At 43.8% G+C, this 13,024-nt stretch overlaps 1 long non-coding RNA gene across 1 annotated transcript in view; it reads right to left on the reverse strand.

Annotated features, from left to right (window-relative positions):
• The window catches only part of LOC110257727, a 62,244-nt gene continuing 50,694 nt past the window's right edge, over positions 1,475-13,024 (reverse strand). Inside the window, exons 2-3 of the long non-coding RNA XR_002340656.1 lie at positions 12,357-12,401; positions 1,475-1,973 (exon numbers count right to left, since the gene is read on the reverse strand). This is a non-coding gene — a long non-coding RNA (uncharacterized LOC110257727). The remainder of the gene's footprint in view (positions 1,974-12,356; positions 12,402-13,024) is intronic.

Consider the following 13,024-nt stretch of genomic DNA (forward strand, 5'->3'; position numbering starts at 1 on the left):
AACAGAGGCGGGGACGCCCACTTCGCAAAGCCCAGCGCACATGTCCACGCCCAGGACTCCCAATTACCTTCGTCCTCTCAGAAAGACAAAGCCGGGCCCCCTCAACAGGCCATGTGGCCAGAAGTCCAGGTCCACTCCTCAACGGAGGACCTTCGGGTGTTTCCTGAGGGGCCGTTTCTTATCTTCGACTATCTTATTGTTTTCCTTTCTTTTTTTGGCTTTTTAGGGCCACACCTGTGGCATATGGAGGTTCCCAGGCTAGGGATAGATCCAGAGCTGCAACCACTGGGCTACACCACAGCCACAGCAACATCAGATCTGAGCCACGTCTGCAACCTACACCACAACTCATGGCAAGGCCAGATCCTTATCCCACTGAACAAGGCCAGGGATCAAACCTGCATCCTATTTTGAATTCCTACCAATCTTCTAGGATTCTTTTCTATTTCCTGATTTGCGTAATATTAGAAATCCACTCTCCTCTGGAGTCTTCAGGTTAATACTGCTTTTAATTCTGCAGCTTTCCCCATAGGCTCTGTTTGTTTTCTCTTTTGTTCTTATGTCCTTGTCACATGTGAAGGAGGCTTATCCAGCTGTGGCTGCTGCACCCAAACAGGCTGTGTGAATGACCCTTATCTTCACTCTATATTCATGCGGAGAACTTTTCAAGTTCCTCTACTTACATGAAGACCAGCTGACGGCTCTACACAGTTCCCGGTTTGAATCTCAATGGGCAGCAAACATTCATCTCTCACTCAGCCGCTACGCTCAAGTGAGATCATCTTGGGTTTCCACCACCAGAGCATCCACGCTCTGCTCCAAAGGACTCCGTTCACAACTGTCCACCACGGTCCTCCAGATGCACTTCCGTCTTATTTGTCGTGACCGTCCAGCCCAGGATCCTGTGTGCAACCACCAGCTCCTATCCAATCGTCCTTCTGTCAAATAATTCTGAGGTCAGGTGTCCAAACAAAAATATCCGGGTTTGCAACAGCTACGTTAAAAACAACAACAACAACAACAACTCCGTCTTTGCTTTGGAGTCTCTGCCTTGCCTCAAGAGACAGAAAGTACAAAAGGAAAACCTTCCTTGTGAACCAACAGACCTGTGCTGTTCTAGGCAGTTCCGTCAGGTGAAATGAGTGGAAATTCTTCAGGCCTTATGGCCATAGGTTAGCTGCTGGTTTTCAGAGGTAGTGGGGTGAAAGGAGAGCAGAGTCAGGGAAAGAACGGCAGCTGGGGAGTTCCCGCTGTGGTACAGTGGGTTAAGAATCTGACTGCAGTGGCTCAGGTCACTGCAGAGGCATGGGTTTGGTCCCCAGCCTGGAGCAGTGGGTTAAAGAATCTGGTGTTGCTGCAGCTGTGGCGTGGGTCACAGCTCCAGCTCGGATTCAATCCCTGGCCTGGGAACTTGCATATGCCGTGGGTGCAGCCATTAAAAAAAAAAAAAAAAAAAGAATTTCTGGTAGAATGATTTTCAAGTGGAAGGGCTTCCCTTTAATTTAAGCTGAACTCCTTTCCTAAAGAATATGGCACAATAGATATGTTACCATTAATCTAACATTTTAATTTTGGGGTTATCCTCAGAAGACCACTCCTTAAGGCCTTTGTAGCTCTTTTCTGCAAGTGCTGTACAAGGATGACGACACTTTCTCCTAAGCGTGCATGGGCCGAAGACAGGCAATTTCACCAGCCCCCACAACAAAGCTCTTCTGAGATTCATGATCCCTGTCCACTGGGAAAGTCTTCACTGTATCATACCCCCTAGTCTGCTCATGCTATGTTTTAAATCTGCCTCTTTTTATCTGAACTTCACTGATAGAGCAGCATAGACAGTGGAGTAAAAATAAAAAAAACAAATAAATAAACCGCACCACTCACCCTGGTCCGTGATAGTGGCTCAACCGATGTCTATGATCTGATAACCACCTTAAAGGAATGACCCAGCCGGGTCTACGGGTGTTCGCTGCCGACTGAAATATTAACATACCTTTTGTTAATCTGTGTAAATTTATTTTTTTTACATTATACCTAAAGGAGAGGCAGGAGGAGAAATACACTTGAGGACTTATAACCTCTCGATAATAAAATCGAAGAGCTAAATATTTCCATAAAGCACTGCAATGAACGAATCCCAGAAAGTGCAAAGAAACCAAACATGGATGACATTTAAGAAGAGAGTGGGGGAGTTTCCATCGCGGTGCAGTGGAAACAACTGATGAGGAACCATGAGGTTGCAGGTTCAATCCCTGGCTTCGCTCAGTGGGTTGAGGATCCGGCGTTGCTGTGAGCTGTGGTGTAGGCCGGCAGCTATAGCTCCGATTTGACCCCTAGCCTGGGAACCTCCATATGTCATGGGTTCGACCCTAAAAAGCAAAAAAAAAAAAGAGAGAGAGAGAGAGAGTGGAAACTGTGTACATCCTCTAGTGTTTTATCCATTGTTTACATCTTTAAAGTTATTAGCATAAAAATCCTGAAAACAAAAGCCTCTCTGTATTTTGGACAGAGTGGCAAACTGACAAAATGAGACAGTGTCCACTCCATTATATAGTAAAGATGGAGGAGTAACAGTACCTACAAAAAAAAAAAAAAAATAGAAGAAAAGCTGATCTTTTGCAAGGAAGGAAGAAAGCCTATGGCTTTGGAACGAGTCATGTGAAGCTGTCATAGCAGCTCCAAGCACATAGGACAGTTTGCCTTGAGAGTGTGCACGTGATGTGTCTCTGTGTGTATGTGCGTGTGTGTGTGTGCGCGTGTGTGCACATGTGACGGGGCTGTGCAGCATAGCTCTCGGACAGCAACAGCATAATACAGCCATCCAGTAACTAGGTAAGAGCCTTGGTGTTATAATTACTTCTACGTATCACCTTTAAAAACTTGAAAGAGCTCTTCAAAAAATGGTGTCGGGAAAAGCAGATATCCACACGGAAATGAATGAACTCAGACTTGAATCTCATACCACTCACAAAAATTATCTTGAAGTGGCTTAAGGACTTAAACAAAAGGCCGAACCTATTAACCCCCTGCAAGATAACATTAAGGATAAGCTTCATAATACTGGTCTAGGCAATGACTCTTGGATATGACACCAAAACCACAAGCAACAAAAGCAAAAATACACAAATAAAACTATATGAAACTAAAAAAGCTTCTACACAACAAAGGGAAAAAATCAACAAAGTAACTTACTGAATAGGAGAAAATATATACAAACCATATGTCTGATAAGGGATTAATATTTTAAACATATAAGAAATTTCTACAACTCAACAGCAAAATAAATAAATAAACTGTTGTGTTTTTTTTCCTTTTTAGGGCCATACCTGTGGCATATGGAGGTTCCCAGGCTAGGGGTCTAATCGGAGCTATAGCTGCTGACCTACACCATAGCCACAGCCATGCCAGATCCGAGCCACATCTTCCACCTACACCACAGCTCACGGCAACACCAGATCCTTAACCCACTGAGCAAGGCCAGGGATCGAACCCACAACCTCATGGTTCCTCGTCGGATTCGTTTCTGCTGTGCCATGACGAGAACTCCAATAACTGATTTTTAAATGGGCAAAGAACTTAAGGAGACATTTTCCCAAAAAGATATATAAATGGCCAACAGACACATGAAAAGATACTGGATATCATCAGTCATCAGGGAAACGCAAACCAGAATTGTAATGAGATGTCAACCTGTTACTTCAGGAAATAAGTGCTGGCGAGGGTGTGGAGAAAAGGGAATCCTGTACATTGCTGGTGGAAATACAAACTGGCACAGCCATAATGGAAAACAATGTGGAAGCGACTATGAAAATTAAATAAGAGTTCCCTGGTGGCTCAACAGGTTAAGGATCTGGTGTTGTAACTGCTGTGACTACTGTGGCTTGGGTTCCATCCCTGGCCCAGGAACTTCCCCAAGCCATGGGTGTGGCCAAAAAAAAAAAAAAAAAAAAAAAAACCAACAACATAGAACTTCTATGATCTAGCAATCTCACTTCTGGGCATACATCCCAAAGAACTGAAATCTAGATCTCAAAGAGATTTCTATTCCCATGTTCGCTGCAGCATTATTCCAATAGTCCAGCTCTGGAAACCACCTCATTGTCTACCCAAACAGTATGTGATATATACACACAATGAAACATTATTCACCTTTAAACAAAGAAGACATCCTATCATTTGCAGCAACACAGATGAGGCAGAAAGACACTGTGCTAAGTGAATATGCCAGTCAGTTACAAAAGCACAAAGATTTCATGATTCCACTTAAATGAAGGACCTGGAATATTCAAAACACACAGAAGCAGAGAGTCAAATTTTATTTGATGTAGGAATGGAACTATCAGGAAATGAGATGCTGCTCTAAGTGACAGGGACTCAGAGAAGAGGGAAGTGGCGGGGTTGCTGTTCAATGGATATAGAGTTTCAGTTACACAAGATGAGTAAGTCCTAGAGCTCTACTGGACCACAGGGTACCTGGAGTTAACAACCCTGTGTCGTCACTTAAAGTGTGTTAAGAGTGTAAATCTCATGGGAAAGCATTAAATGTGCCTATAGCAATTTTTAAAAGAAAGACCTTTCTTTCCTTGTTTATCGAAGTAGAGTTGATTTACGATGTGGTGTTAGTTTCTGGTGTACAGCAAAGAAATTCAGATAGAGAGAACATTCTTTTTCATATTCTTTTCCATTAACGCTTATTACAGGCTATTAAATATCCCTGTGGTATACAGGAAGACCTTGTTGATTATTAAATACCAGTTTGTAACTGCTAGCCTCAAAGTCCTCATGTATGCTGCCCCCCTTCCTCTGGAGTAACCGTAAGTTTGTTTTCTACACTCTGAGTCTATTTCTGTTTTGTAAATAAGTTCATTTGTATCATATTCCATGTATAACTGATATCGTGATATTGTCTTTGACTTACTTCACTTAGTGGGATACTCTCTAGTCCATCCATGTTGTATAAAATGGCATTTTTTCTTTCTTTTTCATGGCTGAGTAGTATTTCATTGTATATATCTACATGTATACATTGTATATATGTATAAATGTCTATCAACAGACATTGAGGTTGCTTCCATGTCTTCACCCTTGTAAATAGTGCTGCTGTGAACAGTGGGATGCATGTATCTTTTCAAATTAGAGTTTTCTCTGGATACATGCCCAGGAGTGGGGTTGCTGGATCATACAGCAACTCTGTTTTTAGTTTTTAAGGAACATACTACTATTCTCCACAGTGGCAGCACCAATTTACATTCCCACCAACAATGCAGGACAGCTTCTCTACACCTTCTATTTGTAGACTTTGTAGCTGGCCATTCTGACTGGAATGAAATGATACCTCACTGTAGTTCTGATTTGTATTTCTCTAATGATTAGCAAAGTTGAGCTCTTTTCATGTGCCTGTTTGCCAACTTGATGTCTTCTTGCGAGAAATGTCTGTTTAGGTCTTCTGCCCACTTTTTGATTGGGTTGCTACTTTTTTTGTTATTGAGTTGTATGGGCTGTTTGTATATTTTGGAAATGAAGCCCTTGTCAGTTGCATCACTTGGAGCTATTTTCCCCCAGTCCACAGCTTGTCTTTGCATTTTGTTGACAGTTTCATTTGCTGTGCAAAAGCTTTTTAAGTTTGAGTAGATCCCATTTGTTTATTTTGCTTTTATATCTATTGCCTTGGGAGACTGAACTAAGAAAACATTGCTATGATTTATGTTTTTCCTATGCTCTTGTCTAGGAGTTTTACAGTGTCACATCTTATATCTAAGTAGAAAGAGGATTTTCTCTTGTCAATAATAAACACAAAATAAGTATGGGAAAAACCCAAACAGAAATCCACTAGGAAATGCTATTTCAGGGTTGCAAAGTAATTAACTGTATACACTTCAACATGACATATGATCCAGGTCTTTCCGAGGCATAGACTGATGGAGGTCAGAGTCCCAACGTGGCTTTATGTCTGTGCATTCCCCTCCGCTGCTCTCCCGTCCTTTCTAGACCAGGCTCCCCGGAGACCACAACTGTGCATATCAGCTTGTCTCTGCTCCGTCCCCTTGTGACTGAAAGGTCCTGGCTGGAATTCCTAATGTCGCTACTGAGAGCCTCACAAAGTGCTTCCCTTTCTGGGTACATTTACCCGTCTGTGATCCAGTCAATTCTTCATTATAGCTGCCTTTTCTCACATGACTATGATCATGCACCTCCTCTAGGTGCCGAGTATTATGCAAAAGAAGTACTCTCTGTAGGTCACGTAGAGCAGTAGATAATTTCCTGACAGTCCTATTCCGAAATAAAATATGTATGCAAATAAGTCTACGCATACCCATTTTGGCAACTGTTTTTTTTCCCAAATTCCTCAATTTCTTCCCACTGGAGGGAGTCAAGAAATGGGGGAGAGTGAAGAATACATGATGCTTTACTGCTAAACCTCATGACACATGTACTTGTTTCCTGCTCTTTTATAGGAAAGGTTAACTAGAATTGCTCATCATCACGTTAACATGTGGTTCAAAGGAACAGCTGAAAGTAAATAAGCAATAAAAACATAAATGAATATTCTGCTGCTAAGTGAGTTTCCCCCTTGAGTTTTCTGAAGTGTGCATGTCCAGAGTCAAATGCCAGGCTACGTTTCCTACCCTTTGGCAATGAGAAATGGCAAAGAGGAAAAGGATGGGCACAGTCTGTAAATGACTAACAGACAATAGAGGATTACGCTGAAGACTGAACGTTAATATGAGAGGTTTCCAAGTGGGTTTATGTGGCGATATAAACCCTCGTTCTAAAAACTGAGAGCAAGTATCAACTCATTTGGAATTTTTTTATAGATTCCTTCTCAAATAGAGTTCCACCAAAATGTGCCGGATTTAAATCGCTTTAACACTGTCTGTGAATTGTGTTCACGAGAGGAAAGCACATGAGGAATTTAAAGTATAATGGTTTTCTAAAAATACCAACGATGCGCACATTCTTCTCCATCTCAAAGCAACTGGATTTATTACATATTTTTATCCACTTGTCAGGCAGAGAAAAGTGGTTAGCAAGAACGCTCAAGTCCTATTGCGCTTTTGAAATAAGATGATCACACCAAAACCTAAATGTTTAATTTGAATGACACTGCATGTGGCCCCAATGAGACAATGGCACCCATTCTTCCCTTAAAGCAGCGGATCACTTTCTCTTCTCTACCTTTCTTCATCAGCTTGCTTTTCAGCCTTTCCGCAAAGGGGGTTGGGACAAACACCTCTGCCCAATTTCCTTGGAGAACAGAATGCCTTCCACACGTCTGCATATATGGATTACCTGTCCATCACTACCACAGCAGTTGCTCACCTGGACATTTGATCAATAGCACAAAGTCCTGCTCACTTGTCTTGTCCCAAATCTTGTTAAATAGCTTCTAAACAGAACCACATACAAGGAATGAAGAGAAATGAGAAATATACATACGTATATCCCCCAGTACTCTGTGAGTTGTAATTGCATAAAAATACAAGAACATTTTTGTCTTTAAATGTTGGGGAAAGAGGCTAAAGTTATCTAAGTTCCTTATGCAACACGGCTCTGAAAAATACAGAACTGAAGCACCACTGTTAAGTGAATCTAAAAGGTATATTTAAATAGCTTAGCCATTTGCAAAAAGCTAACATTCCATAGAGTCTTTTTCTATAAACTTGGGGTTTTCTTTAGATTCTATAAGAGAGGGATAATAACTCTTTCCAGGTGTGACATGCCAAATATTTAATGACTCATATGGGTTCTGAACAATGAGAAGGAACAATGACAACTCACACTGGCCATAGACCACAGCGAGCCACATCAAGGGGCATCGAACACCCCTCCCTCACTCACAGAGCTGATGGGACTAGGAGATGCAAAAGTAGTGCCCTTACTGACTCTGGCATGTAGGACATACTCAGAAAATGTCAGCATTTTCCAATCATATCCTAATGCTTTTAATGCAAATGTATAATAGTTCTGAAGCCCCTCCTCTAAATATTAAATGCACTAAATATTGAATAGTGTCACACAATTATCTGAAAAAAAAAAATGGGTGTGAAAGCCTCAGCAACTGACTCGTCATTCATAATCCAAAGGTAGGAATGGAGAGAAAGCTCCATGCCCGGCACAGACCACCGTCAGAGATGCAGGGAGAAGCACAAAGGCGGACAGACGCGAGGGCTTCCAGAACCAGAGGTCTCTCATACAGTCAGGGCACGTGCCTGGAGAACACCTCACCTTTCCCAACTACAGGGTCCAACTTTAAACACTAAGGAGTTAGCAGGACAGAAGTGGATAAAATGCCACAGGTGTATCTCGCTCACATTCAGTACGGCTTACACCAAAGAGAAATGCTTAGGCGAATGGAAATATCCAATGTACTGAACAATTCTTTATCAAGTGTCTCCCCAAACCAAGTCCTTCTGATAGGCTGAACTGTTGCTTGATTTTCAGAGATTTAGAGTGAATGTTTTCAGGAATACACGTAACTAACACACAATGTACGTATCTGCATTATCCAAAAGGAAATGCCAGGACCAGTGGCTGTCCTGGGTGCTATGGAGACCACAAGGCTCTTGGATGAAGTTCACAGTCCAGAGCTTTGAGAAGTGCCCAGCCAGCAGCTGCAGGAGCCAGAACCTTGCTGCCATATGGATTCTGCAGCTGCCAGACCAGAGATCTTACAGAAGGCCCAGAGAGGAGGGCAGAGTGGGGAGAGAACTCTTTGTTTTCCATTGAAAATAAGGGAAAGGAAAAACAAGTAAAGGGGGGAACAGTTGATCTAAAGGCAATTACAGCACTTAATGAATCCACTGTAGCCCATAGCATTTTAAACCATCTCAAATGATCAGGAAACTAATTCTAGCATGACTTTAGTCAAAGAACATTATGTGATGAATTCACACAATCTGAATAATTGCAGTTATCAGCTGAAACAACAGCAGGAGGATGAGTAAATAGGTCAGCTATTCTAGGAGATAAATGTGTATCCCCTGACGGCTTCTGCACAACTTTGGTAAAAAGCAGGCAGTAGCATTTTTCTAACTGTTTTTAAACCTTTATGCAGAGGTTACACGTCTAAAATTCAAGGGCTGGCTGATGATAATCTCCCATGACCAATTAATTACTTTTCACTGCAAAAAGAGCTAATTACATTTCAGAGATTTCTTTTCTTTTCTTTCTTTCTTTCTTTTTTTGGCCACAACCATGGCAAGCAGAAATTCCAGGGCCAGAGATTGAACCTGCGCCATAGTAGTGGCTGGCCTTCACCTGCTATATACCACAAGAGAACTCCCAGAGATTTCTTTTCTTAATGATTATTCAACATTATCAAGAATAAGTGCATGATTAGAAGTGGACTCTTGAACACAGTGTATGATGATGGCAGACTTTCGGCACACACTACGAGAGATTTTTAAAAATCCGCTGTGCAATGATTAATTCAATCACTCTCTAGTTATTTAGTATTTAGCACTGAAAGCCCAGGAAATGAAACCACAGGGCGTGTAGCAGAAAAGCTTTGCTTTATTGTTGGCTATTTGGGGAGGTTTTTTTCGAGCAAGTATAAACTGCTGGGGAGACGTTGTCATATGCATGAGGCTCATTTTTAATCTTCACTTGAAGGAATCGAAGCCAAACAACTGCCCTTCCAAGGGTGAGGTCACAGCTGAGTATTACTTGGCTAACGGCTGCACCCTCAAGGCATTCCTGGGAACCACGCTGCTTCAAGGCATTGTCTGTGGGTAGAGTGGGCAGTCCAGCATGGCCTCTACGCTTCAACCTGCCTCACGCTGGGTAAGAAGTCTAAGCGTGCAAGGCAGTGACCTCCCAATGCTGCAGAGCAACGTCAGTATCTTCCCCTCTGGTTGATGCTGAATTATAGACTTTGCTCTCTCCACACTTTGTCCCGATGGCTAACTATGCATAAACTCCTAGCACTAAATTAGATGTTAGAAAAGAGAGGATAAAGGATAAACCAGTTCCCTTGTCTCAGCTACGAATAAAATTGGGTTTGGGTAGTTAATACAGGGATTTGGAAAGAACATTCAACTTTCCTGATTTTAGGAATGTAATGTCTTGGAATCACAGAATATTAGAACTGAGAAAAGATCCCAGAGGCCAAAAGCAGGAAAGCTTCTTGCTGCGCACATGACAAAATCAAAACTCAGGGCATATACGTCGTTTTCCCCATAACTGCTGCTGTGGAGACAGCAATGCAAGCTGCCTTCAGACGCTGGAAGGACCTGCTTTTCACATGCTCGGAGCCTAACTGCCCACCCATGACAGTGGACATTCCTCAGGAAACCTTCGTCTGTCCGGCGTTGGAGCCAGAGCTGGGCTCCCTGGGATTGAGCAAATGTTGAGCACAGAATGGGAACCCAAGGAACAGAAGTTGTTGACATTATCAGTAAGTAAAAACCGCTGAAAAGACGGCCGGGAATGTGAATCAATGAACATGTATTAGAAATAATGGACAATTACGGTTATTTATGATCTCCAACTGATGTTCCATATGCCTTCATCAGTCTGAATTAAAAAACTGCTTCCAGGAGTTCTCGTCATGGCACAGTGGTTAATGAATCCGACTAGGAACCATGAGGTTGCAGGTTCGATCCCTGGCCTTGCTCAGTGGGTGTTGCTGTGAGCTGTGGTCTGGGTCCCAGATGCAGCTCAGATCCCGAGTTGCTGTGGCTCTGGTGTAGGCCGGCGGCTACATCTGTGATTCGACCCCTAGCCTAGGAACTTCCATATGTCAAGAGAGCAGCCCAAGAAATGGCAAAAAGACCAAAAAAAAAGTGTAATTTTGAATGCAGTGGCTGCCTTGCATGACTCTGGTTAAACCAAATCAAGAATGTTCATCACTCACCTTGTAGTATAACATAGACGGCCTTCCACTCATAGGATCTTATTACAATACTCTTTTCCAGTCTTTGAGAAGGCGTGCTGTTCAGTGCGTGGTACAAGTAGCTTTCTTTACATTATTTCTCACTCTCACAGCTATTCTAAAAGGTAGGAATTATTATCCCCATTGTTTAGAGGTAAGACCTTTATCTTCAGAGAGATGCAGCAATTGGGCCCAATCCCAGCGTGAGGACAGAGCCACCACATCTCCACAATTAGGGAAAATTCATTATCATTTACATTAGAAAGACTACCCATGTCGTCAGAATGGAAAGTAATTAAAGATCATGTTGCAAATGCCACACATGTCAATGAATCATTAAGACTTTCTCAGACAGCTAGAAATGGGAAGCTGACCTCCTGCACAGTGTGAACACAGTTCCAGGTTATCTTGCTGAAAAACTGGCAGCGGATGGTCCCAGAATGGAGTACGTTCAAGTCAGCCCCAGCCCCACAGAGGAATAAGCATCAAAACCCTCTGTCAATAGGCAAATATTGATTAAGTCTACTCTAGGGCAAGACCCCGGAACTGGAGATTAACAGAACCCAAGGCAGGACAAACCCTGACATCGGTCTCGCAGACAGTCTCGCCAATGCTTTTTCAAAAGAGATAGAACTACGATGTGAGATTTTCATGTCAGCTCAGCGGGGTCCCTCCTTTCAAACACCAGGTGTTGTCTTTATTTCATCTTCTGTTCAACCTCATTTTTTTATTCCTGGGAAGACTGCAGAGTCAGCTTCAAATCTGTCCCCTTTGGGCTCTACCTAACTCCTTCAAAGGTGAACATATTAGGAAAAACAAAAAACAAAAAACAAAACCCTCTCCACAATTAGCAATATTATCGACATGTGCACCCTGACAGATTAATGAAGGCCGTGCAGGGTCACCGAGCTCGGACGTCACAGGGCGCGACGTTGAACGGTGATGTGTTGACACTGACACTTTCCCAGTCACCTCCTGTTGAAGCGATCAGAGCCAAAAACAGGCTCATTCTGTTTCATCCACCTCCCTCTCTCTGGGTGGGGCTGGGCTAGGATGATGCCACAGATGTTGGGTGGCCCGTGGCCCAGTCTAGGCCACCACCCGTTTGCGTAACTTAATTTTTTACTGGAAGCTGGCCACCCCCATCGGCTCCTGTACCGCATAGGGGGCTGCCTCCACGTTACATCAGACTGCAGTCCTCTGGACAGAGGCGGCAGGGGCCACAAAGTTGAAAATATGTACTACCTGGCCTATTTCAGAAAAAAAAAAAAAAAAAAGTGCCAATCCCTGGTTAGGACATGGAAAGAAAAGACCTTGGCCCAGAGAAAATCCAATGTGAACAATCAGGAGAAAATAAAAATTCCAAACTCACAAACGCAGAGACGCAGTCAGGAGAGAACGATGTTGGCAAGATGGCAGAACAGCGTTTTCTAGCACCTTCCCGAGACGGGACCCCAATCATGACCTCACTCACGGAGGAGCGTACCTTTGTGGAAGTCCCGGAGTCCAGCGAAGATGGCCCCGCACAGCCCTGGAGGAAAAAGCCCGAGGTCAGAGGTCAGACGCAATGAGGAGCGGAGAGGAGAAGTCTGATGCTGCCACATCAGCCCTCTCCCCCGTCCCCGCCCCCGCCCCCGGATGGCACAGTCGGTGCCTGGAGGGACCTCGCTGTGGTCTCTCCTGAGGCAGAAAGGGCCTTGCGGGGGCAGGGGGAGCCCTGGCCTCCCCAGATGCATCGCTCGGTCCTGTCCAGTCAAGAACACTGAAATGAGCTGCCTGAGCTGCTGGGGTGCTCTGCCGCCCCCACACCCCCTCATGCCAGGGCCACCTGCCCCCTCGCCACCCTGCACACCCTCATGCCAGAGTCGCCTTTCCCCACACACCCTCACACAAGGGCTGGCTTCTGCACGAGCACAAGCTGACCCAACTCCGCAGGATTGGGAGAAAGCACACAACCACTCAGCCCATGCAGGTGAAGAAAAGGGAGGTTTCTGACACTCAGCCCGGTTTTGTAGGATCAAGAGATGGCAGACAGTTTGAAGAAATTCCCCCAAGAGGGAAGAGTGACGGTGAGCAGGTGTGTGCACAGAGAAAGTCTGAGCGAGCTGTTCTTCCAAAGCCAGTCAGTGAAGACTGGAGGAGGTCCCTGCTTCC

This window comes from Sus scrofa, chromosome X, assembly GCF_000003025.6.
Source record: "Sus scrofa isolate TJ Tabasco breed Duroc chromosome X, Sscrofa11.1, whole genome shotgun sequence".
Classification (NCBI taxonomy): Eukaryota; Metazoa; Chordata; class Mammalia; order Artiodactyla; family Suidae; genus Sus; species Sus scrofa.